Source organism: Orbicella franksi, chromosome 6, assembly GCF_964199315.1.
Source record: "Orbicella franksi chromosome 6, jaOrbFran1.1, whole genome shotgun sequence".
NCBI classification, from domain to species: Eukaryota; Metazoa; Cnidaria; class Anthozoa; order Scleractinia; family Merulinidae; genus Orbicella; species Orbicella franksi.
In genome coordinates this window covers 20,947,162-20,963,468 of record NC_138150.1, presented here as the reverse complement: position 1 = coordinate 20,963,468, position 16,307 = coordinate 20,947,162, and the positions used below count along the sequence as shown (strand labels likewise).

Sequence of the window (16,307 nt, the reverse complement as noted above, 5' to 3'; positions counted from 1 at the left end):
GTTTTCTTTTTTGTGGGTAAAATATATTTTCTTTTCGCTTCATCAAAGCGTTGGATTTAAAGGGAATAATAAATACGCTGAAAAAAGGTATTACGTCAGTCATGGAATGCGCTGACGTTGCAGCTTTCACTTTCGCTACGTGACAAATAAGATCGTGTTTACTTTGCAAGTTTATTTCGGCAGAAGCGACGGTCATTAATTTATTTGTAATTTTGCGAGTATTTTTTGCGGTTTTAGGCAAATGAAGTAAATCCTTTGACTGTTTCATCGCAGCGATTTCATAGATCGGAAAGAAAATTAAATGTTTGGAAGCCAAGCAAAGAACGTGTCAGAACGTGCAAAGATTACGTCATTGATAGGGAAATAACCACCGTACTAAAGATAGCCGTAGATAACGCAATTCTTGAATTATGTGACTCGTGTGACTTCTTTGCTAACCCTTAACTCAAGGAAAAAAAACAATTAAATTTAATCGTGACTTTAAAGAAAGAAAGCGGTTTGTAATAGTGTTCGTATCTTCATGCCCATACATATCCCGAAGAAACTTCCAGATTAAGACTATTACGTCATCGGAGATGTCACAACGGCTACGACTGATGGTGCGATAATAGAGTTTATGTTGATCAAGTGCTGTGATGTCTACAGTAATCAATGAATCATCAAAGATTGCTTTGGAATATGCACTGCGTTGCGACTGTAGTACTAAGAAAACAGTTAAATTTTAAAAGCGCGGTTATAAGATCTAACAGATCTTCTTGTTTTTTTTTTTTGTCGGTGACCAGACGCAGACCTCCGCTCGGCCAAATTTTGAGTCACGCAACGTGTGATGTTTTTCCGCCAGAAGCTGTTAAAACATAAATACACGGACAATTTTACGGATATTGTTTTCTTTCTTGTGGAAAAAATATTTTTTCTTTTCGTTTTATCAAAGCGTTGGATTTAAAGGGAATAATAAACACGCTAAAAAAAGGTATTACGTCAGCCATGGAATGCGTTGACGTTGCAGCTTTCACTTTCGCTACGTGACAAATAAGATCGTGTTTACTTTGCAAGGTTATTTCGCCAGAAGCGACGTTATTTCTTGTGGTTTTAGGCAAATGAAGTAAATTCTTTGGCTGTTTCATCGCAGCGAGTTCATAGATCGGAAGCAAAATTAAATATTTGCAAGCCAAGCAAAGAACGGGTCAGAACGTGCGAGGATTACGTCATTGATAGGGAAATAACCACCGTACTAAAGATAGCCGTAGATAACGCAATTCTTGAATTATGTGACTTGTGTGACTTCTTTGCTAGCCCTTTACTCAAGGGAAAAAACAATTTAATTTAATCGTGATTTTTAAGAAAGAAAGCTGTTGTTAATAGTGTTCGTATCTTCATGCCCATACGTACCCGAAGAAAGTTCCAGATTAAGACTATTACGTCATCGGAGATTTCACACCGGTTACGACTGATGGTGCAATAATAGAGTTTGTGTTGATCAAGTGATGTGATGTCTACAGTAACAAACGAATCATCAAGGACTGCTTTGGAATGTGCACTGCGTTGCGACTGTAGTGGTAAGCAAACAGTTAAGTTTCCAAAGCGCGGTTATAAGATCTAACAGATCTTCTTGTTTTTTTTTTGTCGGTGACCAGACCCAAGGTCCCTCTCGGCCGAATTTTGAGTCACGCAACGTGTGATGTTTTTCCGCCAGAAGCTGTAAAAACATAAATACACGGACAATTTTAGGGATACTGTTTTCTTTTTTGTATATTTTCTTTTCGTTTTATCAAAGCGTTGGATTCAAAGGGAATAATAAATACGCTAAAAAAAGGTATTACGTCAGCCATGGAATGCGTTGACGTTGCAACTTTCACTTTCGCTACGTGACAAATAAGATTGTGTTTACTTCGCAAGTTTATTTCGGCAGAAGCGACGGTCATTAATTTATTTGCAATTTTGCAAGCATTTCTTGCGGTTTTAGGCAAATGAAGTAAATTCTTTGGCTGTTTCATCGCAGCCAATTCGGTAATCAGAAGGAAAATTAAATATTTGCAAGCTAAGCAAAGAACATGTCACAACATGCAAGGATTGCGTCATTGGTAGGGAAATAACCACCGTACTAAAGATAGCCGTGGATAACGCAATTCCTGAATTATGTGACTCGTTAGACTTCTTTGCTAGCCCTTTCCTTAGGGGAAAAAACAATTAAATTTAATCTTGACTTTTAAGAAAGAAAGCTGTTGTTAATAGCGTTGGTATCTTCATTCCCATACATATGCCGAAGAAAGTTCCAGATTAAGACTATTACGTCATCGGAGATTTCACAACGCTACGACTGATGGTGCAATAATACAGGTTGTGTTGATCAAGTGATGTGGTGTCTAGAGAAACCAATGAATCATCAAGGATTGCTTTAGAACGTGCACTCCGTTGCGACTGTAGTGCTAAGAAAACAGTTAAATTTTAAAAGCGCGGTTATAAGACCTAACAGATCTTCTTGTTATTATTTTTTTGTCGGTGACCAGACACAGACCTCCGCTCGGCCAAATTCCGAGTCACGCAACGTGTGATGTTTTTTCCGCCAGAAGCTGTTAAAACATTAATACACGGATAATTTTACGGATATTGTTTCCTTTGTTGTGGATAAAATATATTTTCTTTTGGTTTTGTCGAAGCGTTGGATTCAAAGGGAATAATAAATACGCTAAAAAAAAGGTATTACGTCAGCCATGGAATGCGTTGACATTGCAGCTTTCACTTTCGCTACGTGACTAATAAGATCGTGTTTACTTTAGAAGTTTATTTCGCCAGAAGCGACGGTCATTAAATATTTTGCAAGTTTGCGAGTATTTCTTGTGGTTTTAGGCAAATGAAGTAAATTCTTTAGCTCTTTCATCGCAGCGAGTTCATAGATCGGAAGGGAAATGAAATATTTGCAAGCCAAGCAAAGAACATGTCAGGACATGCAATAATTACGTCATTGGTAGGGAAATAACCACCGTACTAAAGATAGCCGTGGATAACGCAATTCTTTAATTATCTGACTCGTGTGACTTCTTTGCTAGCCCTTTACTCAAGGAAAAAATTAAATTTAAACTTGACTTTTAAGAAAGAAAGCTGTTGTTAATAGTGTTCGTATCTTCATACCCATACATATCCCGAAGAAAGTTCCATATTAACAATATTACGTCATCGGAGATTTCACAACGGCTACGACTGATGGTGTAATAATACAGTCTGTGTTGATCAAGTGATGTGATGTCTGCAGTAATCAATGAATCATCAAGGACTACTTTCGAATGTGCACTGCGTTGCGACTGCAGTGCTAAGAATTTTAAAAGCGCGGTTTTAAGATCTAACAGATCTTCTTGTTAACCGCGCGGCCATGGGCCGAGCGCGGTTCATGTTCTACCCTTGGTTTATTTTTTTTTATTTTTTTTGGTCGGAGACCAGACGCAGATCTCCACTCGGCCAACTTTGAATTACGCAACCTGTAATGTTTACTCGCCAACCCTTGTTTCTTCAGGGTCAACAGAAATCTCAGATTACAAAATCACGCCGAACCTACACGTTGCAAAAAAATCTCTTCAAAACCCTGACATCGAAGCGATATATCACTTCAGCGTTAATAGCTACCACACATCGGCAGAAGGTAAATCTATTCCTTAACAATCCAGCTTTATCGTGCTAAAATTTCAGCGAAATCGAACAAAACCAGAATTAATGAGAATTTTTTTTGTGACCTCAATCCCCAGACTTGACCTAACAAAGGGAGCAACGGTCGCCCATAGCAACCGAAAAACACGAACATAACAAAGCCGTCGTTTCGGCCAAAAAACTCCAGAATTATCGCCTGAGAGCTTAAACTTGAATGGGAACATCTTTTTCGAACTTTTTTCAACTCATTTAGACGAAAGAATGGCCTCGGCGGGCTACAAAAATGACCAAGAGAAAAAACAGAACAAGACAGCAGAAGAAACCGATAATATTTCACCGCGTGGCTTTCGGCACGGAAACGAAAATACAGCTTACTTCTGGATAAATTCAGCCTTAGAAGCCACCAACTGGTCCCATATTACTTTCTGTATCCTTGCAAATGTCCTGACTTCCATCTCCGAAAGATTTTGCTCCAATTATGAGCAAATAAACATTTCGCCGACAGCGACCACCATTACGGTGGCTTGCATACTAAATTAGCTAACTTGACAAAATTCTCCCGAGGGGGGAGGATGTGACGAAAAGAGCTGAAAAATGACCTGTAATTGGCTAATGATGAGATCTTCCCACTGTCCAAATTTGGTGAGAATCAAAAGTAACGCCAATTTTCTGTCACGTTTTCAATCTGTAGCCACTGGAGTGACCAAAATCGATACATCGGTCGGGATAGAGTTTCATTATTAAATTACATGACTTGTGTGACTACTTTGCTAGCCCTTTACTCGTGGAAAACACCAATCAAATGTTAATAGTGTTATTATCGTGTGGTTCATATCGTTCATGACCATACATATCCCGAACAAAGTTCTAGATTAGGACCATTACGTCATCGGAGATTTGTCAACGGCTACCACTGATGGTGCAATAATACAATTTGTGTTGATCAAGTGATGTGATGTCTACAGTAAGAAAAGAATCATCAATGACTGCTTTGAAATGTGCACTACATTCCGACGGTAGTGCTAAGCAAACAGTTAAATTTTAAAAGCGCGGTTATAAGATCTAAGAGATCTTCTTGTTTCTTGGACAAATGAAAAAGATGTAAAAGCGCTTACCAACAAGCAGCTGAAAATGTATCTAAAGCAAAAAGGTCTTAAAGTGCCACTGAAACGAAATTTTCGTACTCTCGTTTATTATCCCAATCTATAGTTTCAAACGTGCTTAAAGAATGGTGAACTTTATTTCTGTCAAATCCTAACGGAAAGTGCTTTTTTTAGCTGTTGAAATCGACTTTTTGGAGCGAAACTGTGACCGGGCTCTGGAACCGAGTTTAAGGACCTTGTGACGTCACTGGTTGTATTCACGCAAGAAGCACTATAGATTCCCTCTTGTTTTCCCTTGATTTATTCAAGTTTATTCTTCATATTGTCGATACCTAGTAGTTCTCTACCTTGTAATTTCTGTCCAGCCTTGACAGGAAATACACATCATAAACGTTGGAGGGCGCCAGAGAGTGTAGATTCACCAAAATAAATGCTACAGATTAGAACAGCTCAGTATACTTTTCGAACATCTTGAGTACTCGATTGGAGATTTCGAAGACGAGTGTGGCAACTTTTATATCACGTCCTGAAACCTAAACACGATATTTTGTCGTCTGTTTTCAGCCTGGTTTTGAAATTTGGATTCTCACGCTTATCTAAGGTCTATTAACAAGGTTCGAATATATCCTCGGCAACTTTACAGCATTAAAAGCCGTGAGCGCATCAACCATCCGCATAATCACGAAGTTATTAACGGTCCACAAGCTTTGAGTCGAGTACTTCTTTGCACACAGAGGGCATCTTTTTATGATACTAATAAGTGAGAGTTCTTGTGGTAGACAAAATGAATCTTTGAAAATTGTGATCCGCAGCAGGGTTTGCTTTATCGCCGCTTACGTATCAAAGCGGGAATTTCGCTTCTCTTTTACACGTATCTCCCAATTGCAATACTTCACGGCCGATGGATTTCTTTAGCACATACTTATGTCTATGATCTTCATTTAATAGTATCCAAGTTCAAAACAATTCGTTAAAACGTCACTAGTTTACACTCCTTTCGAAGGTTCATCAAACAGAATTTGAACCAATTTGCATATATGACCTTTCGCCACCGACATTGTCACGCTTTCTCTCGTTTTCTGAAAACATACCTGTAGGGTCATGGCAGCTTAGTTTACCTTTATAGTTTAAATTCGCTCCCTCATATAAAAGAAGAAGGTTTCTTAAATTTTTGCTGTTGTGATAACTTGTAGGATGTAGCAGATACAACTGGACTAAGGGTCACTGTGGCACAATCTCGTCCGCCGTGAAACTCACAAAGCGTCCGGTTTCCTCGAAGTGAAGCGACTCGAAAACTCGAAGCGTTGTTGCTGCGATTCGTGCAGCAGCAGTCCGGATAACATTTTCAAAAGCTGCTCTCTCTTGTTTTCATGTCGTTTTTACTTTATGAGTGTAGATATTGCTTAATTGAGTGCTGGCCATTTCATCAAGAGTCCCGAGCATTTTGCGATCTAAGAACTCCCACTCGTTTGCTTGCTTACATAAAATATCCTGTAAATATCCAATTAAATAGACCGGCAAGCCCCAGGATCGACTCTCGACCTGTTCATGTCTAAGGCTACTGTTATTATCTGCTTTACAGCTCTGAGATGTCCTTAAGATGTTTTTTGGGGGGGTTTCGAACAGTAATCTCTTCTCCCACAATCACTCTAAATTTTCAGCGCGGCATGAGAGTAATACAACCAGTGACGTCACTAGGCTGTTTTGGCCGCGCCAAAATGGCCGCCAATTTTGGGCTTAACCAGCCAACTTCGAACGGCTGAAAAAGTAGTTTTCGCTTACCGTATGCGAAAAAAAGTTTGCAGTGTTTCCAAGTAAGGTTGAAACTTTATTACTAAGCAAAAATCTCACGTACAAAAATTTCGTTTCAGTGGCACTTTAAGATAAGTGAAAGCAAGGCTGAGTTATTTTGATCGAGTTCCCACCCACGCACGCGGGAACCTCAGTGCCAGAAATGCTGTAGAAGGTGAGGAATCTCCCAGTTCATGCGAAGACAACACAAGCTCAGAGTCCAGTGATTCTGATGACTCTTCAAATGAGTCATTTGAAGTGATGTTTGTACCGAAGGACGAACTCCGACAAGTAAATTAGGTATGAGGGAATCAATAGGAGGAGACTTTTTTCAAGTGGGGCGTGGGGGAGGGGTTAGCCTTAATATTATCATTATGTGAGGGGGGGGGGGTTGAAATTAATTTTTGCTTAATGAGAAGAGGGTATGACTTAGTTTTGGGGCATATTTTACCCATTTTCCAGCCCCCACCCCGCCCCCCTCTCCAGGTAATTATTGCACAGTCCCTTAGATATGAGATACACTAAAATATTACAAAGCAAAGCATTGGATCAAGTCTAACAATTGAAACAAGAAAATTGAAAACTTTGTCCGTCCATAATCTATTAGAATGGCCTAAGCGTTACAGCTTGATGAAGTGGTCTGATGAATTTCCCGAGATTCAGCTTCCTTCGAGAAACATTAACCCAAAGTGGCACCCGAGTTATCAGACAGATTGTTCGGGGCATCAAAATGGAAACTGAGTTCGTAAAATCGATGAGGTTTACTCTGTGCCTTCTTTTGCAGGACGAGGATTGTATAAGCCTGTCTCAAGTGTGCTCGGCAAGTTTTTAGGAACTCAGTTGTGGCACTTTGTGCACCAGATGTCTGAAGAGCCTTAAGTCCAGCGGTAGACCATTTGCCAGGCAGCCTCGTCCCAAGATCATTTCTCAAGATCGCATAATTCAGGCATGCGTAGTTGTTGTATGGGATAAATTACAAAGACAGGGGAATAAAGCATCGGAATAGTTTCCAAGTTGTGTATTTAATAAACTACATGCCATACATGGAGGCAGCGTGAGTGAGTTGTTTAGGGCGCTGGTGTTGTAATCCGGAGGTCTCGGGTTCATGGTCTCCACCCTGCCACTAGCGGGATTAGTTTCTCAGTAGTCCGAGTTCAAATCCTTGGTCACGCTTTGTAAATAACCAACTGGTCTGCCTCCTGCCAGTTGGGATTTTTACCTATGTTACGTTTATTTGAAATACTTGTTTCCTTTGTTTCAGTGGCATGCCTGTAAACTAGCCAAGCTTAGTGCTTGTATAGCTAAGTGCATGTCCACTATAAATAAGGTTTACATTTACATTACATTTTTACATGCCATGTGTTTTGTATTCCTCTACTAGACAAACATTCAGCTTTTCCACTCATCGAAGAAGTGCCTGCTATTCTGAAGAAATTCGTCTCGAAAGAGCCCAAAATTCAACTTTGGAGGCCGCCATTTTGAAACTGTACTTGGCAGCCGTGTTTATGTGACGTCATTCTGTTCAACTCGAATTGGCAGGGAGCAGAAAACCTGCATCTGACTTGGCATGCATTCTTCACAAGGTCAGGAAAATGAAGTTTTTCTAAGCGATTACTATCCACTTTACTATCTTCGCCGCCATAATTTTCGGAGCTTAGAGCATGTTTGTCTCAAAATAATACGGCTCAAGAGCAGCAATAACCCAGAGTGGTAGTTAAAGGCCTTGCCGGAAGCCATTTGCACAAAATCTCTTGGCTGCTGAGTACTGCTCAAAATGGCGGCAATGATGTCGAAAACTTCCAATTTTACTTACCACGAGCGTGGGTAAAAAGAAAAAGACCAAATACCCTGCACATCGTTTTAGGGAAGCCCTTGCCTTGCCTACAATCACTAAGCTTAAGGGATTCTGAGAGACTTGGCTTCAGATTTGCCATTTGATAGATTAATATGATATGAGAAACAGATCCTCTGTAATGCAGTCGAATATATATGCTCTGTGCATGCATAGGCTTAAACTATACCGTAGAATTCCGGTAGTAACGGCTCCCCGAAAATAACGTTAATTTTTCACCTTCTTATTTATTTAATCCAGAAAGTAACGCTCCACCGAAAGTGGCGGCCCCATGAAGATTACCACTCCAGTACCACAAAAAGCTGTATTTTATTTAATACAGCGTGTGTGATCACACAGTACTATAGATCGATGTACAATGCGATTTCAAAGACTAACGTAAAAAGTAACTGGAACGAAAAATTTCTCTTCTTTCTTATTAAGGTACCGTACGTAAGGTGTTTGCTTTTGCCACTAGTCGTAGTTAGGGCGCAGTTTATATCATCATTGCATTAGATAACCAGAAAATATTTGGAGTGTGGTATGGTAGCCACGTCGTGTACAACTGAAACAAATGTGAAATTGTCTTAACTTTAATACGATGAAAGGTTTAAACTTAACGCTATTGGAATGTGATAAATGATTTTTTCTAATTATTTACAGTGAAGCCATAAAAATCTTCGCGTGTTTAAGGTATCATGGTAGGTGGATTCACAGTGTTTGGAAATCGCGCTCTTACGCTGGCGCTTTGAAAGAAAACCCCATCAACCTAACATTTTCTGAAAGCTTAATAGTTATATAGTACAATCATAGCTTTGAAATTTTCTAAAAAGTTATTGTCGCAGTGATATTAAAAGAAATACCCAGAAACACTGCTTCGCTCAAACTGGTTCGCTTCCGCGCGTGAATTGTCGGAGCGGCGCGATTAACATCGGAAATGTGTTCTCACACATCACCCTCAAAAAGGGTGTCGGCGATTTTCCAGATGTCGTTTGGTTTTTTTTCTACAACCTCCTAAACTTTGATATTCTCAATGCGGACGTTACCTTCTACTAAAGAGGCCATAACTTTGAAACGGAGGCGAAATTAAACAAAGCCCGACACCTTTTTTCGAAGGAGGTATACTGGAACATACCTGCTGATTTTCAGCCAATTCCGTCGGAAGACTCGCGTAAACGAACTGAAAATGTTCATCCTTATATGTAGTTTTATTTTATCGAGTAAAAGACGAAAAACCTTTTATGAGATTGGAATGATTAGGTGTTAAAAATCCCCTCCGCATTGACAGATGTCGGCATGAGTCAGTTTATCATAACAATGGGTTATGACAACTTGAAATAAACAGACGTCTATAATTCTGGCGCAGAAACCCGTCGAATTGAAATCGTCTGAGAAGCGACAAACTACCACGTTAAGGGCCCATTAACCGATTTATGCGCGCGCCCGCGCGCGTTGCTAAGGAGGTGAAATTTCACTTCCGGTTACTTACGTCAGCCTGAGCGCGGAAAATAAAAACAACTCAATAACTTCCAAATTCGCTAACATTTTAGATGTTTTTCTTTGTGTTTCACAAAATGCAAAGTAAAATAAGTACAAGCAGAGACAAAATAAGAAGACAGGAAAACAAGAGCAATCGAAAGGTCAAAACTAACTCTGTGTGGCTTTTTTTGATCTTACCGAAGTGCGCTGATAGTGTAAATTGCGCACGCACTGATAGGGTAACTTCCAATATATATCGGGCGCACTTCCGGTTTCTTTAAATGCTAAAGGAAACGCGGTTTTTCATTAAATCCAGCCTTTTTCAACGAATTTCGATCCAAGCCAGCGTTGGAAAGATAGCTATGTATTCCTTTTTCAAAATCATGCTTTTTTCAGAAAATTACGCATTTTTGAATATTTTGAAATTCTCTCAAAATCTGACCTTTTAGAAATGAAACAAAATCTATGCATAGTGTAATGAGGATTTAAATTAAAATATCAAATCAATGAAAAAAATCCCGATACAGTAATTTGCCTGGGAGCCTCTGCGTTTTTTCAGTATTAGTCACATGACCATGGACGTGGCCTGATGACGTCATCACTAGTGTTACCAATCATGAAAAAGTTAAAACACATGAAATAACTCTCAACTAACTAAAAATGATGAGGTTATATGAGAATAAATTTTCCTTAGCAACGGCTCGAAAAGATCGGTTAATGGGCCCTTAAACTGCCGTGATTTCTTTTACCGTGCCTAAAAAAGTTTCGTGGGCGGCATTGGTATTAATCGTTTAAGTGCAGTCTTCTTCGTTCCCCAGACATTCTTTGAAACCATGCCTCGTGAAGCCAAAAAGAGGAAATCTCGAGGTCTACATTGTCTACATCTACATCTGCGCTTGACTCTCTCGTTGTGGAGGTTTCGAAATTGCGTCCGTTCTCCAGCAATTTCGTGCGACTAGAACTTGTTGTATTTTGTCCTTTAGCTTCATTGGCGGGACTGGTGTCCTCGAATTCCTTCAACCATTCTTCTTGTTTACAGTGCGACTCACAGTCGCTCAGAGCCAAAGATCTTGTTCGACGCTGAACCTGTGACTTCCACCAGATTTTCGCAATGGGCAAGAAGTTTTCTTGCGTTTTGGTCCTGACATAAAGAAAATTTGACAAGAACGAAAGCTAACTTTTGATGAAACAACCAGATCGAGAACAGTTCGCGTGCACAAATGAAAAATCACACCGCAATTCGCATTACATGTGACAACTGGCGGTGAATTTTAATTAGTAATTCTCTTATATCTTAAAAAGTAAAAAAGCTTTTCCCCCCATTCTTTTTGCAAAATATTTATCTCAGTCTTCTCAATTTGAGCAGCCAAAAAAAAAAAAAAAAATTTTCGCTTTTTTCGTAAAAATCCACCTACCATGATATACCCTTAATCGTACAGCTGTTAAATTGCTGTTACATTTATTCATCACCGTCAAACCATATCTGCTCCACGTCGCTCGAGTGGCCAATTGTATGGTCCTCCAGGCCACTAGGATTGATTTCGCTATCGCGTTGCCCTGTAGTTGGCAGGGCGATTTCGCATTTCACGAATGAACGAACAACTGCATCTCGGACCGGAGACGGCGAGAAATGTCTGCCAAGCTTGCACCGTCCATTTAGAAAAAGAACCCTTCTTTCGCTAGCAGTTACTTTTCCTGTTAGAAACTGATCGGGATGAAGGACTGAACACTGCAAAACTGAACACTGTGAAGAGGGATTTGTGATCTGATTTCGAACTTTGCAAAATATTTCTTGAACTTTAAATAATATCTACGATTTTTGTCTGGAAGCAGAGTTAAGTGGAATTCGTTACATTGTCTTACGATACCAACGTTTGGGACCCTTTTTGTTGTATACAGTCTACTTTATTTATGTGGCTAGTTAGTAAGATTTAGTAGTGTTATGTGTCCTCTTATTTCAGAAAAGAGTGAGAATTACCGCACAGTACAAACGTTTATCAACCATCCGAAAATAACGGCTACCCGAAAGTAACGGTCCCTTTTGCCTGCTAAATCCGAAAGTAACGGGGGCCGTTATTATCGGAATTCTACGGTAGTATGTCAAGGCTTACAAAATATGACTTGAAAAGACAAAAAATATTCTGAAAAGTAGAATCTTTAATAGTACGTTCAAAAACACTTAAAGTGATCCACTGTGCAGAGATACAGCAACGAAAGTTGGTAACCCCGCTTTCAGTCTTCAAAGCTGTAATATGAACTGCTGTAGTATTTTAAAGTTCTTCCCAGTCATAAAACTAACATAGGCTCAAGGTTACCAGGTAACTTCCGGGATGTCTCCAGTCCAACGGATGAAGCGCTCAGATTTCCTAACTCCTATATCGAAGTAACGCTTGTAACTAGCTATTCACATGTTTTGTTTTGTTTTTTTTTTTTTTAAGTTTCCTGGAAATGAATTAGAGAATTTTCAGTCTAAACTGGAAGTTTAGACTGAAAACGATTAAGATTACGATTACGATTTTTATATTATTGAAATTTTTACGGTGGGAAACGAAAATTGAAAATTTTTAACTCTGAAGGTTCGCGGCAATCTTAAAAGAAAGAGGAACTTAAGAGAAAAAAATCTCAAATCGACTAGGGCTGATAAAGTCAAGTTAGAAACAATGCAAAACATAGATTTCTACGTCATTTTCAAGTGAAGAAGGAACAGATCTACGTGATATTGACACAAGCGTCCGTCAGCTATTCTTTATGTATAATAACAGCTGGGCTGCTTGCGTTATAAAAGTGTAAACATGTACTTTAAAGGGATCTTGTGTTCGCAAAATAAACCTTGTGACTTTTGCGTTTGCCAGAAGGGACTATTTGCATCCTTGCACAAAAGAAAAATATTCCGTTTCATAAAATTTTTTTCCCTTTCAACAGCAAAATTAAATGCTTTATTTTTAAAGCGACCTCAACCAAAAAGACGTTTTTTTTTGTTTTGTTTTTTTTGTTTTGTTTTTTTTTTGTGGTACGAAGGGTCCTGTTAATTAAAAAGTGTTCGTAATATCTGATTAACTAAGCTTGATTCCCGGCCATCTATCCCCCACTCGGGGGCATGGAACTAAACTAAAGCTTGCTTGTCTCAAGAAGGAAACTGGAGTTAACATGAAAACAAGTGTAAGGTAGGTGATGGGAGTGGCAGGTTTCAAAGGTTTAAACGGTTCAAATACTGCTACGAAGACGTTTTTTGTCTCCACAAAGTAAACTTGTTTTTCCCTCCAAACACACAAATAAAATATATCGTTTTGTAAAGATACCTTTGTTTTCAGTGCTTTGTTTAAATAAAACTTTTATTTGTTGAAGGGATATTAAGCAATTTTATTATGTTAGTTTACGTGGTTTTGTGCTCCCCGAAACAAAAGGTGCACAAAATAAATATATCTAACTAAATAAATAAACTCACTAGAGTAAATGTTATTTGAATTTTGAAAATGTAGTTGTACTGAACTCTGTAAATCTACAACACGCCAACAAGGTGACTGACCTGCCCAGATTCAGATTTCAGATACAGATTTCAGATTGACTTTCGGTCTTCACCAAGAGAGTGTCAAGACAGTGTCAAATGTGAGTTTTTTTGAAAAGAAAAATCGACTTTTTAAAAGTTCAACAACGCGATGAAACGTGCGCGCAGAAAGTAAAGAAACCCGCACTATGGATATCAGCTGAGAAAACTGTTCATCTTCTGCACGAACAAACAACGCCTCCACAAAGACGTCTTCGTTCTCGCTTTTGGCAATTTAGATGCAATCCCAATCTCAACGACAGGCTTATAAAATGGCGGGCATGATCCATGCTAGCCACACTTGCTTTGCGAATCAGCAAAGACAGTGCCCAAAATGAACTATCTAATACTGTTCCTGTTTCTTGGAGTGAGTGTCGTCTTGGCCGAGATCCATGTTAAACATGATCCACACCATGGCCACCATGACCACGAATAGCATAAGCCATCAAACCCAACAGAGTCGGGCAAAGTAGCAGACGAGGAAAACGATCCACGCCGCCCTCGTCCTTCTTTTGGGCCTACTATGGTAAGTCTAGTTTGCTTCATATCTACTTAATATTTTTACTAATTCGTCCCAAATTACCGCACGATGTCATCTTAAACAAATCCTCATGCGAGCAACGTTAAACACTATTAAACACTTGCATGTTTTCTTGAGTTTCCACCAACGTTTTGTTGCTGGAAATGTCGGTTCTAGCGATTGTCATTTGCAAATGTCTTGTGACATTGCATTGAAATTAACTATTTTTCAATATCTTTACTCAGTCGACCCAAAATGGTTGTATGTTGTAACCTGAAAGAAATCGTCATGCAGTGACAATTGTTTTATTGAGTTGATACAAAGTTTGTGATGCTGGCATTTGAATTTAGCAATTGTTATTTTGTTTCATTTTGCAGAAAAAGTGTATAAGAAAGTGCCTCGAAGAGTATAAGCCGTCAAATATGCCGTCAAAAATCCCAGAGAAGCTAGCTGACAAGGAAAATGATCCTGTCCGTCCTGGTCCCACTGGTCATCGTTCTAGTTTTTCGCCTGCGTTGGTAAGCTCAGTTTTTTTCATTTTTAATTATGTCTCTACTCATTAGCCCTGAATTTCTGCATGTTTTAATCGCAAAAAACATTGTCAAATGTAACATATTACTATTATTTTCTTGAGTTTCCGGGAAAGCTTAAATCCTGACAATTGAGTCAAGTGATTGTTGTTGAAATTGTCAGTATTGTAACATTTGACTGAGATTTGTCTAAATTTGTCCGTTCATAATCTGTCAGAATGGTCTAAGAGTTGATGAATTTCCCGAAATTCAGTTTTGTTGGAGGAACATTAACTCAAAGCAACACCTGAATTATCAGACAGTTATTCGGGTATTACATGGAAAATGGGTTTGTAAAAACAATTACTAATAGGTTTACATGATGCGTTCCTTTGCAGGAGAAGTGTATTGAGAAATGCATCGAAGAAGGGGAGCGATAAAGTCCGATGGCCTGTAGAGCAACTTCGTCCGATCATGTTTCATGAACGCATAATTCAGACATGCGTAGTTCTTGTTGGGGATAAATTACAAAGACAGGGGAATAAAGCATTGAAAAAGTATCCAACTTGTGTATTTAATGAACTACATGACTAGAACTACAAGATAATAGAGGGTGTCAACTGACAATATCATGGTTAAACTATTAACAAATCGGCTTTACAAGTTGAAAGATGATCAAGTTCTCGTCCATACTGCTTACACTGTTACTGATTCCTTTAGCTGATCGAAACGTGTACAGTAGTCCAGTTAATTAAACCCAAATCCGGCACTCTTACTAGTACAGCAGAAGTTTTCCTTGTGGTTTGTTGCTTTTAGTCGTTTACGATCTTGTTTTTTCGCTCGTGTTGTCCCTTATTCCGTTGCCTGGGATTTTTTATCCATGGTTTTCCCTTCCAGTACGCCCTTTAAGTATTTTCACGCCTTTGATGTGAAGTTGCAGAACTGTTTAATGTTATTTTATGCGTGCTTTGCCTAATAAACGCCGGGTTTGTGCAGTGCCTTTACCTCGACTACCTTCAAGTTTGCAGGTTTTGTTATATTCAGGGTGTTTTTGTATGCGTGCTTTGCCTCACAAACATCGGGTTTGCGCAGTGCTAGCTTCGGTTCCCTTTAGTTTGCATGCTTTGTTATATTCAGTAATGTTCTTGTATGCGTGCTTTGCCTCAAAAACGTTGGGTTTGTGCATTGTTATTCTCTCGGCCCCCTTTAGTTCGCATGCTTTGTTATATTTAGTAATGTTCTTGTATACGTGCTTTGCCTCACAAACATCGGGTTTGTGCATTGCTATTCCTTCGACTCACTTTAGTTTGCATGCTTTGTTATATTCAGAGTAATGTTCTTGTATGCGTGGTTTGCCGCACAAACATCGAGTTCGTGCAATGCTATTCCCTCGGTTCCTTTTTGATCTTGGAAAATATTACTTTCCAAGTTGTAGTGGGGGAACGATTTCACTCCATCACTCCATCACTTCCCGTAAGACATTTGGAACCGGGGGGGGGGGGGGGGAAGGAGGGACTCCCAAATGAAAAGGCAAGGAATGCTCGTCGGAAAATATGAATTTAACTCCTAAAGGAGACTAATTTGGACGTTGCTTTAGCTTCATTAGACCCCTAAAAGATACCACTTAAACGGAATAGGTTCATTCATCAGCCACTGTTCAAGAAAGGATCCCGCGCGCACTTGTAGACTCGACTCGCGTTCTCGAGCGTTCCAAAGCAATCGATATGAACGAAAGATTAAAGGCTCCAGACGATTTTTTTAACACAAGAAACTGAAAGACAAACGCTACCTTTCGGTAAATAGTGTCTTGAAAGAAAAAGAAAACACACTGAGGAAGAAAAGGAAAAATAATCAGAAGTCAACACTAAGATTCGAACTTCCAATGTCCGGC

General features: G+C 39.3%; 1 pseudogene across 1 annotated transcript; it reads left to right on the top strand.

Moving 5' to 3' along the window:
- Positions 1 to 13,271: 13,271 nt before the first annotated feature.
- On the top strand, positions 13,272 to 15,909 carry LOC145490881 (uncharacterized; annotated as a pseudogene). Its single transcript, XR_014049736.1, has 3 exons — positions 13,272 to 13,913; positions 14,285 to 14,425; positions 14,815 to 15,909. The product of XR_014049736.1 is annotated as an uncharacterized LOC145490881 (transcript).
- The last annotated feature ends 398 nt before the right edge of the window (positions 15,910 to 16,307 follow it).